At 38.9% G+C, this 12,743-nt stretch overlaps 1 long non-coding RNA gene across 1 annotated transcript in view; it reads right to left on the reverse strand.

The window, feature by feature from the left end:
- Positions 1 to 2,275: 2,275 nt before the first annotated feature.
- LOC101147809 (uncharacterized) overlaps positions 2,276 to 12,743 on the reverse strand; it is a 38,451-nt gene continuing 27,983 nt past the window's right edge. Inside the window, exons 6-7 of the long non-coding RNA XR_010133459.1 lie at positions 3,365 to 3,450; positions 2,276 to 3,283 (exon numbers count right to left, since the gene is read on the reverse strand). This is a non-coding gene — a long non-coding RNA (uncharacterized lncRNA). The remainder of the gene's footprint in view (positions 3,284 to 3,364; positions 3,451 to 12,743) is intronic.

Raw genomic sequence — 12,743 nt, forward strand, 5'->3', positions numbered from 1 at the left:
CAAGTGGGGTACAGGCAGGAAGACTGCTTGAGGCTGGGAGTTCAAGACCAGCCTGAGCAGCACAGTGAGATCCTGTCTCTTAAAATAAAGTAAAATAAAATAACATTCTCTGAAATGGTTCAGGAAAAAATACACATGAATATATATTTGTATATATAGAGTTATTTGTATCTATATATGTGTGTGTAGATGTATATATACATTTACAGAGAGAGCTAATTATAAAAACAAATGAAGCAAAACATAAGTTGTTGGTAAATCTGGGCAATAGGCATATTAGAGTTCCTTGACTATTCTTGCAGCTTTTTATGAAGTTTGAAATTAATTTAAAATAAAATTATCAAAAAACTTTGAATCAGAACAAACTTTTTATAAACCACTCTATTAAATACTTTATGGGTAAATATCTATTGTCCTATATGCCCAACCAATTCACCATCCCAATATATCCTATCTTCTGTGAATAATATCCTCCTGTGTGTGTTTTTTTGTTTTTGTTTTTGTTTATTTTTTTGAGATGGAGTCTCGCTCTGTCGCCCGGGCTGAAGTGCAGTGGCACGATCTTGGCTCACTGCAAGCTCCGCCTGCGGGGTTCACGCCATTCTCCTGCCTCAGCCTCCCGAGTAGCTGGGACTACAGGCGCCCGTCACCACGCCCGGCTAATTTTTTGTGTTTTTAGTAGAGACGGGGCTTCACCCTGTTAGCCAGGATGGTCTTGATCTCCTGACCCCGTGATCCACCCGCCTCGGCCTCCCAAAGTGCTGGGATTACATGCGTGAGCCACCGTGCCCGGCCCCTCCTGTGTTTTTAACCTGCTCCTTTTCTTTCTCCCTTTATCTCTGACTCAGAATATTTTATTCCCTGTTCTAGCCATGTGAATGCCATGTCCTTACAAGACATGGCTACAGCTGCTTGGCCTGTGGGTAAACACTCGACCTAAGATGAGCCAATCTAACAATTTCTCCACGATTTTACACTGGGTCACAAAGGAAACCCAAACCTGTTTTTCCTTGGTGGTTGTCCTTGTCTGGATTATCTCAAAATCTCACTCTGAAACAAGGATTTGGATTCCATCAGTTTATTTGGGAGCTGATCCCAGGAAGCATGGTAAGAGGGTGTGGAAGTGAGAAAGGGAAAGGAGAAAGCAATAAGAAAAGATGTTCAGTCCTGCTGGGCACCCTGTAAGAGGCCTATAGAACAAAACTCACAATGCACTCCCTGCAGTATAAGGAAACGTATTTATGCACACATTCCCATCATCTGTGGCTGAGGGTTACTCCTGGGCCTATTAACCACCTGGCACTTTTGTCCTACCATCCCAGCCCATTTCCCCCAGCCCCTAGCCAGAGAACGTCCTCAGGCAGAAAGATGTAGGTGCTTGAGGTAGAAGGCCTGGGACCCATAGATGAACAATTCTCCAACAACAAGTGACCTCAGAGATGGGCCGAAGGCACATGTTTAGGGCAGCAGCAGTGTCTGGTACAGTGGTTAACAGTGGAGGACTCGGGCAGTTGTCAGTGGGCCATGCTTCCTGCCACATGGAGGAATCTGGTCTACAGTGACAGGGATGGAGTAAATTTGCAGAGAAAGAAACAGAGACAAAGGTGCTGACAGCAATTGAAGACCTGGTTCCAATTTTTCTTGAGGCCCAAGCCGCAGCTTTGCCTGTTCAACCTTTTCATGGATTCAGTGAGTAAATAAAATCACTTTCATATCTCAACAAATTTGAGTTGAGTTCCTGTCACATAACCAAAAGCAATGTATTAAACTTAAGATATTGTCATCGACATCCCTGTGATGAGATTCCAGTACTGTCACCCTAAAACCCCATCATATAAATATGATCAGAGTAGAGTAACAATTATAAAAATGTCACCTCTAATCTCTGTATTTTTCTCAGTAGCAAGGTTTTCTTTTACTTATTTTTAAGTTGGGACGATTTTTAAATTGCCTCAAATATGTTCTTTATTTATCCACGACTACATATATCTTTGTACAACCAAAACTAATCAGACTTGGTAAAACATTCTCCATCTATCTTGAGGATAATTTTGTGGAAGAAGTATTAAATAGTGTCTGTTTTTAGAAAGGACTTGACATTTTCGAAAGAAATGTGTTTACTGGGCATAAATTTTACACTAACTGAAAAAATGTCTGGTGGTAAAAGAAATCTAAAAGGAAGTGAAATACAATTCAGCCTAGAAAAACAACTCAAATAATTTATTTTGGGGGCAGGAAACAAAAACATATTTATTTCCTGATCCTGAAAATACAGCCGTGTTTTGAGACCAACGAAGATGGATGATTTTAATGTGCAGCTAAGTTGAAAAAAATGAAAAAGAAAAAATATCAAGATATATGCAACACACACGCTTACTTTATAGACAACCCATTAAGAAACAGTCCCCAGCACACATTTTTACATTTCTCATGAGATTTTGGAATTTGTGCTGCAAAAGCATATGTGGAATATGTGCAAGTTAAGACACAGTCGAATCAATAGTACAGGAACGCACGCCATGGGGTGACAGTCATCACCAGGCTCTCCGTATCTCCCACAGGGGCTATTTAACAATGAAGAGTCTATTGTTCAAACTCATTTTTCCTTCCTAAAATAATATTTCAAATGATTATACAGGATATTTTAATATATAAGAAATACCTTAAAAGCAATAATTGTAGGTAGTAACAGTTTAAACAAGAAGTTCTGTTTCATGAGGTTTTCACAGACCAGTCATTCTCTTTCCTTTTTAATTTGCATCTTATCTATTTCATTATGGCTGTGTTTACACAAACAGGAAATTGAGAGTTTAATTTTGGAAATACAAAACAGCCTTACTAGATTATTTATATCAAAGCAATCATCTGAATAAAATTTATTTTGAAAGGTAACTCAAAAGCAAGTTGTTTTCCTGAATTATCAGGAGAGCTCTCAAATTTATAATTCAATGGTCCCCAACCCCTGAGCCACTGACGGGTACTAGTCCATGACCTGTTAGGAACCAGGCCGCGCAGCAGGAGGTAAGCAGCGGGCAGGACAGTATGATGGCCTGAGCTCCGCCTCCTGTCAGATCAGTGGCTGCATCAGATTCTCACAGGAGCGTGGACCCTATTGTGAACTTGCACATGCGAGGATCTATGCTGCAAGCTCCTTATGAGAATCTAACTAATGCCTGATGATCTGAGGCGGAACAGTTTCATCCTGAAACCATGCCTTACACAGTTTGTCTTCCACGAAACTGGTCCCTGGTGCCAAAAAGTCTGGGGTCTGCTGGAATTCATTCTGTCAGAAGAGATATAGCCTGAATATAATTTTTACTGTATTATTCTTTGAATATAGTGAATGATAAAAGTTAATGCCTACCTCTTATTTTATAGACAGCCAATACAAACATGCTTCTCATTTCTCTTCTTTATTTTCCACTTCTTGGTGCAAGATACCTAGATTTTCTGTTGGAAAACAGTATAGAGTGGTGTTAAACACAGGAGTTCTAGAATCACAATAACTTACCCTCTATATGCTTCAGTTTCCACATCAATAAAACTGGAATCTTAAGAGTACTTTGATTATAAAGTTGTTGTAAGGATCAAATAAGATAAATCTAGTAAAACACTTAGAAAGTATTTGAAAACAGGGTCTTGAAGAAATATTTGTACACCTATATTCATAGCAGCATTATTCACAATAGCCAAAGGTGGAAACAACCCAATGTTTATCAACAGTTAAACAGATTAAAAAAAGAATGTATGTGTTATACACATAAGATGAAATATTGTTCAGTCCTAAAAAGGAAGGAGGCTGGGTGGGGTGGCTCATGCATGTAATCCCAGCACTTTGGGAGGCCGAGATGGGAGGATCGCTTAAGGCCAGGAGTTCAAGACCAGCCTGGTCAACATAGTGAGATCCTATCTCTAAAAAACAAACAACAAAACCCCACAGAAATGGTGAGATTTCTCTTGGCCAGGCACAGTGGCTCATGCCTGTAATCCTAGCACTTTGAAAGGCTGAAGTGGATGGATCACTTGAGGTCAGGAGTTCAAGACCAGCCTGTCCAACATGGTGAAACCCCATCTCTACTAAAAACACAAAAATTAGCTGGGTATAGTGGCACATGCCTGTAATCCCAACTACCTGGGAGGCTGAGGCAGGAGAATCACTTGAACCTGGGAGGTGGATGTTGCAGTGAGCCAAGATCACACCACAGCACCCCAGCAAAAAAGAAAAAAAAAAAGGAAGGAAATTCTGATGCATGCTACGACACGGATGAAACTTGAGAACATTCTGCTAAATTAAATAAGCCAGTCATAAAAAGACAAATACTGTATAACTTCACTTATAAAAAGTTACCTACAATAGTCAAACTCATAGATAGAAAAGAGAATGGTAGTTGTCAGGGGATGGGGAATAGAAAGTTATTGTTTAATGGGCAGAGTTGTGTTTTACAAGATGAAAAATTCTGGAGATTAGTTGCATAACAATGTATATATACTTAACACTATTGAATTATACACATAAAAATGGCTAAGATGGTCAATTTTATATGTATTTTACCACAATAAAAAAGAAAAAAATGGAAAACAACCTTTTAATAAGATTTTATTTTACCTTCAAACAAAATCAACTCCCCACTTATGGCATAAAGAGCTTCAATAGAAAAAGGCTATTGTTTTTCTCTTTGTTTTTGAAATTGTCTGATTCAGGATCAGGCTCTTTATATGTCCTATAATATCAGGTAGATATTTAACAAATACAGTAGCAAGCCTCTGGGTTCAAATGGAAGCAAGCAATTAACTTTTTTCTAGGGTTCTTCAGGGGGCCCTGAGTGGGGACAAGTCCTGTGAGAAAAGAAGTGCCTGAAATTAGATATGCAAGCAGAGATCACAAGCACAAGTGCTGTACTCTCCACACTGTGGGATGGCACTATAAAAATTGGCAGCCAACCTGTTAACTGTTGTAAATGTAAATGAGGAAGGCTACTACAGATTCTGGTTCTTGGTCCAGCGGTAGGTCACTGTAAACTCTCCACAAGCCATAACAAAAAGAGTAAAAAGAATAAGAAGTGGCCATATTCAAGCACAAGAAGAATAAATAATATCCACCAGACCTTTGGTATTCAAAGCTCACATCAACTATTCTGACAGCAGGGGTACTGCCAGGAGCTACAGTGATACTGAGTCATATAATATGACACAAAGAACACAATAAAGTAACCTAACCATTGGGGAAGGGGCTATAAATTCCAAATATTTTGGAGTAAACTTAACAAGAAATATGCAGTGCTGACACAAAGAAAAATACAAATTTTATTGGATTATCTAAAAGACGTTCTAAATAAATGGAGCAAAATACCTTGTTCTCAGATGAAAATAATTGATGTTTTAAAATTTCAAATCTCCCAAATTTCATTTACAAATGTAATATAATTCCATTCAAAATTCCAACTCCAAAACTATGTAACAAAAGAATAAATAGAAGAATTTAAACTATTGGGCAAAATATGTAGACAACTTAATTCTGGCGTGATACTGGACAGAGAGATCAATGAAAAAGATTCCAAATCCAGTGACACATCCAAAATACATACAGATTTAGAATTAGTGAAGTGCTTTTTTAATCAATAGAGAAAGGGTAGATTTTTAATAAATAACTGGTTTAAAATTTTGTTAATTCTGTAAAAAAAAAATTAGATTCCTTACCTAACACCACATGTTATCATATATTTGTGTATTTCCTCTGTGGTTTCAATCACATATGGTGAGAATGTGATCAATGCTTTTCTTGTGTAAATTTTTATTTTTAAAAAAAGATAAAAAGAGAAATCAGATGACCAATATAACTTTGAAAAAACATTCAACTCATTATAATTTAAAAGTGCAAATTAAAATAATGAGATATGAATTTGGCCCATCAAATTGGCATTTTAAAAAATGATAGCACAAATGCCAATGAGAGTTCAAGGAAGGGGGCATTTCCATTAACTGCAGGTGAGAATGCAAATTGGTATAATCTTCTAAGGACCAATTTGGCAATATGCTTCCACAATTTTTTTTAACAAGTTCAGACCTTTTTACCCAGCTTCCACTTGCAGAAATATGTTTAAAAAATAATAAGGACTTCAATATCTCTAAATATTATGAACTATGTAACCTTAAATTCTTCCTCCTGAAAAACACCCAGAAATGTTGAATTTAAAATAAACTTCTTTTTAAAATGCTGGGGAAAAGAAGAATGAGGAGGAGGAGGAGGAGAAGAGAAAGAGGGAGGGAGGGGGAGGAGAGAAGGAGCAGAAGAGTCAGAGGAAGTGGGGAGGTGGTGTGGAGAGAAACATAAAACAGAGCAAATAAGTGTGTGAGCTAAAACTTCAGCAGCAGGGAAAAGATTTATTCTCAAACCTTTCCTCAAACCCTCCCACCTCCCACCAAAGTCAAGCATCGTTACCAGTTTCTTGTGTATACTTACAAAGCGTCTATGTTTATAATTGCAAATATGCATTTGTAGACTTGTAAAATCTATATGGTAGCATACTATTCTGCACCTTGCTTTTTCCACTTAAAATGAAATGATTTCATTCTTACATATACAGAACTTTCTTGTTCTTTTTTAATTTTTAACCAATTCACAGCACTCCATTTAATGGCTGAGCTATAATTATTTAACCAATGTCCTATGGACAGGCATTTAGATTATTGCCAATCTTCATTTCAAATAAAGCATCTGGTGGCTATTACCATTCCCTGGCATTCTTTGGCTTGTAGCCACGTCACTCCAATCTTTGCCTCCACATTCACAACGACTTTTCTTCTCTCTTCTTTTCTTTTGAGACGGAGTTTTGCTCTTGTTGCCCAGGCTGGAGTGCAATGGCACCATCTCGGCTCACCGCAACCTCCGCCTCCTGGGTTCAAGTGATTCTCCTGCCTCAGCCTCCCTAGTAGCTGGGATTACAGGCATGTGCCACCATACCCGGCTAATTTTGTATTTTTAGTAGAGACGGGGTTTCTCCATGTTGGTCAGACTGGTCTCAAACTCCCAACCTCAGGTGATCCGCCTGCCTCAGCCTCCCAAAGTGCTGGGATTACAGGCATGAGCCACTGTGCCCGGCCACAGTGACTTTTCTCCTGTGTCTGTCTTTTCCTCTGTATGTCTCTTATAAGGATACCTGTCACTGGGTTTGGTCTCCATCTGGATAATCCAGGATAATCTAATCTCAACATCTTTAACTAAATATGCAAAGACCCCCCCCTTTTTTTTTTCTCAAATAAGTTAGCAGTCATAGGATCTGGGGATTAGAAAGTAGAATATCTTCTTTGGCACCACCAGTCAGGCCACTACACACAACAAGTGATTATGTTGAGTAGACAATGAGGTATATGAGATTAGAATTCAGGAAAGTGATCTGAGTTGTAAATATGTAAATTTGGAGTTATCATCTTATAGATGTTTTTAAGCCATGAACTGAAGGAAATCACTTAGGAAGAAAAGGAAAGGCATAGGGACCATACCTTGGGGCCCAACATAACTTAGAGGCCAGAAAAACAATAAGAACCCAGTAAAGAGAAGGGAAAATATATGGCCCATGAGAGAGAAACTTGTCTGTTTTGATCACTATTGTTTTGCCTTTATTTTAAATGGCTCCTAGCTTCTAGAAAACACTCCAAAAAATATTTCTCAAATAGTTATTTTTGATTGAGTGGCCAGCGAGGTAAGAAAAAAAAAAAAAACAGGCAAGTGTGGAATCCCAGAATTCAAGGGAAGAAGGTTATTTTCAAAAAGGGACCGTTCCTTTTCTGGTTGCAGAGCTGCACAGTAGGCACTTTTGTCCTCACCAGCAGCCCTGCTGTCCAAGGGCCCTCTGCAGTCTATGTGGGTCTTGGTGCACCACAAACAGGCCAACACTTTCAACAAGGTGAATGGATGGCTCTGGAAATGACTGAGCCAAGCAAACTGCAACAGTAGCAGAATCTGTTCTGCTTCTGGACAAAGACCAATTCACTGGTATGCCCATGGGTCAAATGGCCTAGATTTACAAAATCTGCCAGTTGATCTCGAGAGCCAGAAAAACATGGATGAGGCTTCCAAGAAGGAGACTGAAGACATCCTCACCCAGTACAACCAGCCCCTACTGCCAGCTGACTCCCCTCACTGCAAATCCAAGAAGTTCAGAGGCCCCGGTGGCTGTGTTGGCCACCAGAAATCTTACCAATAAGCCCTCCATGAGAAACAGGGTTCACTTTTATATTAAACAATGATTGTGGGATTTTAAGGTTTAAAAAAGGGGAAAAGGAGGGACTCTTTCAGGTTAAGATGATGTGAACATACACACCTATTTTTCTCCCTCCTAAAACCCCACGGAAGAATAATAAATGAGTTTTGTTTTATACCTAAACCTACTAGTGTAAGGAAAATAGTAAAGGATGCAGCAGCAACAAAATTTTGGAAGTTGGCAAGCTAACCAATGTGTGATAACTGATTTAACACTCCTGAGAAACCCACATCCCTAGCTGGCAGCAAGGAAAGTTCAAAACCAACATAATTTGCACCATAGTCTTCAAAACGATCAGAAACTGGCAACACTGGAAAAATCTAAAACTGAGTGTAAAAACAGGTTTCTAAATAAGGAGATGTGGGTAAAGTTGTTTGAGAAGCAGTTAGATTCCCAAATCCCTGACCCCCACCTAGAGGAAACAGAGGAGGGATGTCTTGAAAGTAGGTATCTGGTGATCGCACATCTAGTGCTAAATGCAGACCACCCTAGTCTTCTTCCCCGATCTGACTCCCAGAATGCTGGCAGCCAGAGCTTTATCCTCCAGAAAGGAAAGAGAAAAACTCTTTTCTGCAGAATCTGACCTGCTTAAGAGCAAGACCTAGATACTAACTGCAGAGGTTCCTCTACAAATGGCCCACCCAGATTCCACTTCAGTGAAGATCAAAGTTAAGTCTTTCCCACAGGCTCAGTGTGCCCATCAGTTTTTTAGTCTCACACTTTACTGATCATGAGCAGAGAGCAAAGGAATTAGACGCTCAATGAAGAAAGCCTCTATCAAGAAGATCGAACCCAAAATAAGCAAAGAAAAAAAGGCAACTTTGGAGGACAGAGAAGCTTCAAAAATATATGTTATCAAAAAGGAAAAGAGAGAATATATTGCATCCATGAAACAAAAACAAGATACCACAAAAAAGAAACATGCAGAAAATTAGAAAAGTACTCTAAGACATTAAAATATAATAGCAGAAATGGAAACTGTGATAGGTGGGTAGGAAGAGAAAGTTGAGAAAATCTGTCAGAAAAGTGGAACCAAAAATCAAAGTGATGAAAAACAGAAAGGAAAGAAAGTTAGAGTACCATTCTAAGAGGTCCAACATCTGAGTAATGGGGCAAAGAAATCATCAATGAAACAATTCAAGAACATTTCTTGGAAGCAAAGAACATGAGATTACAGATAGAAAAGGCCCACAGAAAAACAGGCACAATGGACATATCATAAAATTTCAGAACTCTAAGAAGAAAAGTAATTTCCTAAACTCTCAGAGAGAATAAAACTAATTACATGCAAAGGATTGGAAATATGATCCTTTATCTCTTTTAGAGAAAAATACTGAATATTTACAATAAAACAGAGTAATTCTGGATTTTGATTTAAAATAATTGAAAGTTGGCCATGCGTGGTGGCTCACACCTGTAATTCCAACACTTTCAGAGGCCGAGGTGGGCGGATTGCTTTAGCCCAGGAGTTTGAGACCAGCCTGGGCCACATGGCAAAACCCCATCTCTACAGAAAATTAGCCAGGCATGGTGGTGCACACCTATAATCCCAACTACTCAGGAGTCTGAGGTGGGAGGATTCCTTGAGGCCAGGAGTTCAAAGCTGCAGTGAACCATGATCGCACCGCTACACTCCAGCCTGAGTGACAGAGCCAGACCCTGCCTCAAAAAAGGAAGTAAATAAACAAATAAAATAAAATAATTAAAAGGTCAGAAGTGGGGGATGTGCTGTAGAGGCAATGCAATCGGCTATACATTGACAATTGTGGAGTGATGGGTACATGGGAATTCATTATATTATATATTCATCATATAATTCTCTTTGAACATATTTTAAATTTTCTATAACACAGAGTTCTTTTTATAAACAAAGAAGGAATGATAGGAATGATTTAGATTTCTTAGCAACACCGGAAGCAAGAAGACAATGAAGCAATGGCTTCAAACTCCTGAAAGAAAACTATTTCCAAAGTAGAATTCTATACCTAGACAAACTGTAAATCAAGTGCAAGGGAAGTGCCCAAACAGATGAATCGGCCTTAGCTGAATCAATGGCTGTCCATCCATTTCTCTTGGAAGTAAGGCAGAGTATTTGGATACTGAAACAAGTAGGTTTGTATATTTGGTAATGGAAATAGGAGGTATTTCTCTTTAATGTGCTTCTGATTGCTTTACTTTGAGGAACTCATATCTAATGGAAAACATGTATGTATAAACAGGTAATGTTTATGTGTACCAAAACAAAATATACTAAGTTCTCCAATAGAGCTATGTTTAGCAGCTGATGGGACTCCAGCTTTGTGCCTCAAGAAAGTATTTATGGAGCTAGTAATGCCCGAGATAAGCCTTAAAGAATGTATAGCAGTTACACAAGTAAAGAAGGAAGGAAAAAGTATTCAAGGTGGTGAAATCACCATTAATAAAGGCATAAAGGAATAAAACATCATGGTGTATGTAGAATACTAGCACAGAACCAAACACAAAGTTGGGCCCCGTGGTTCACGCCTGTAATCCCAGCACTTTGGGAGGCCAAGGCAGGAGGATCACTTGAGGCCAGGAGTTCGACAACAGCCTGAGCAAGACAGCAAAACCTTGTCTCTACAAATATTTTTTTTAAAAAAACTAGCTGGGTGTGGTGGCATGTGCTGTGGTCCTAGCTTCTCAAGAGGTTGAAGCGGAGGATCGCTTGAGCCCCAGCAGTCAAGGCTGCAGTGAGCTGTGATCATGCCACTGCACTACAGCCTGGGGGACAATAATGCTTATTGACATGGACCTGGCATATCTAGTGAGACTAGAGATCACAGATGAAATTGGAAAGTATTATGCAGCTATTGGTTATCTGAATGTTGGGTTTATTGTCATGAAACAGCAGAGTCAGGAAACAAGGTGCTGGCCAGGCGCGGTGGCTCACACCTGTAATCCCAACACTCTGGGGGGCCGAGACGGGCGAATCACTTGAGGTCAGGAGTTTGAGACCAGCCTGGCCAACATGGCAAAACTCCATCTCTACTAAAAATACAAAAATTAGCCAGGCATGGTGGCACACGCCTGTAATCCCAGCTACTCAGGGGGCTGAGGCAGGAGAATTGCTTGAACCCGGGAGGCGGAGATTGCAATGAGCCAAGATCTCACCACTGCACTCCAGCCTGGGTGACAGAATGAGACTCCAGAAAAAAAAAGAAAGAAAGAAGGAAGGAAGGAGAGAGAGAGAGGAAAGAAAGAAAGAAAGAAAGAAAGAAAGAAAGAAAGAAAGAAAGAAAGAAAGAAAGAAAGAAAGAGAAGGAAGAAAGAAAGAGAAGGAAGGAGGGAAAGAAGGAAGGAAAGAAGGAAGGAAGGAAGGAAAGAAAGAAAGAAAGAAAGAAAGAAAGAAAGAAAGAAAGAAAGAAAGAAAAGAAAGAAAGAAAGAAAAGAAAGCAAGCTAAAAATTGTATTCTGCAGTAGAAGTTAAGGATCTAGAAAGTTTAGGAAACAACCAAGGTGGTAAGTTCCTTAAGATCTTAAATGTAAACTGGTAGAAGTCTCCTACCAGTGGACTTCTACACTCAGTCTTAGGAATAGTCTGGATGGCTCACAGTTCACAAATTTGTTTACTAAGGTTGAATTTGGCCCTGGCTTATATTTCATTTATTTAATTCAGCAATGTTTATCATCATTTATTCATTTGCCAGTTGATTCTACAAAAAATTTTAAGCACCTATTTATATAGACACTGTTGACATAAAACAGTCTTTGTGGTGTCTGTAGTCCAATGAGAGAGGCAGATGCTAAAGAAATATAGGCACAATTAATACATAAAAGGCATTTTTATGTGGCACCCAGTCCCTACCATATGACCCAACCAGAAGGTTCAAGTATTTCAGTACAATTTAGGTCAACTTCAATATTAAAAATACTTCCTAAGTACAATAGTAATTTTTAGTGCATATTATAAACAAGGGCCAAGAAAAAAAAACCCTAATTTGATCTTTATATTTGTTAGTTTTTAATGAAAATACTAATTGCTCTTTACCCATTTCTGTGAAACTCTAAATTTTTATTTGTGATGAGTCCAGGTCTATTGGATAGACTTTCAGCATTAGTAAAATGACAGAACATATTACAGGGAAAGTATAAGAACATATAGATTCATTTTATTTTAAGCTTGAAAACAGGATTCTTTGACTCAAATAGAGCTTCTGTTTGGTGAATTAATGGGTCACCATAACCAAATAATTGTAAGTCACAATTTAACTGAAAACCAGAGAGTAAAAATAGCAAAGACTAAACATATAACATCCTTCTTTCTTCGTCTTTGCTTCTGAAAGGTGTGTCTTTCCTGAACTATGAATCACTGCCACAGACTTTGCAAATTTGTTCCATAAGAGGGAAGTACCAGAGCAGCAGTAATGTTCTCATCGCGGGCTTCGCTGCTTCGGAGGGAAGAGGGGCACAGTCTATATAGTTTGGATAACTCTCATTCCCCACAGGTCGCATAAAATGGAA

The sequence above is a fragment of the Gorilla gorilla genome, chromosome 3 (assembly GCF_029281585.2).
Source record: "Gorilla gorilla gorilla isolate KB3781 chromosome 3, NHGRI_mGorGor1-v2.1_pri, whole genome shotgun sequence".
NCBI classification, from domain to species: domain Eukaryota; kingdom Metazoa; phylum Chordata; class Mammalia; order Primates; family Hominidae; genus Gorilla; species Gorilla gorilla.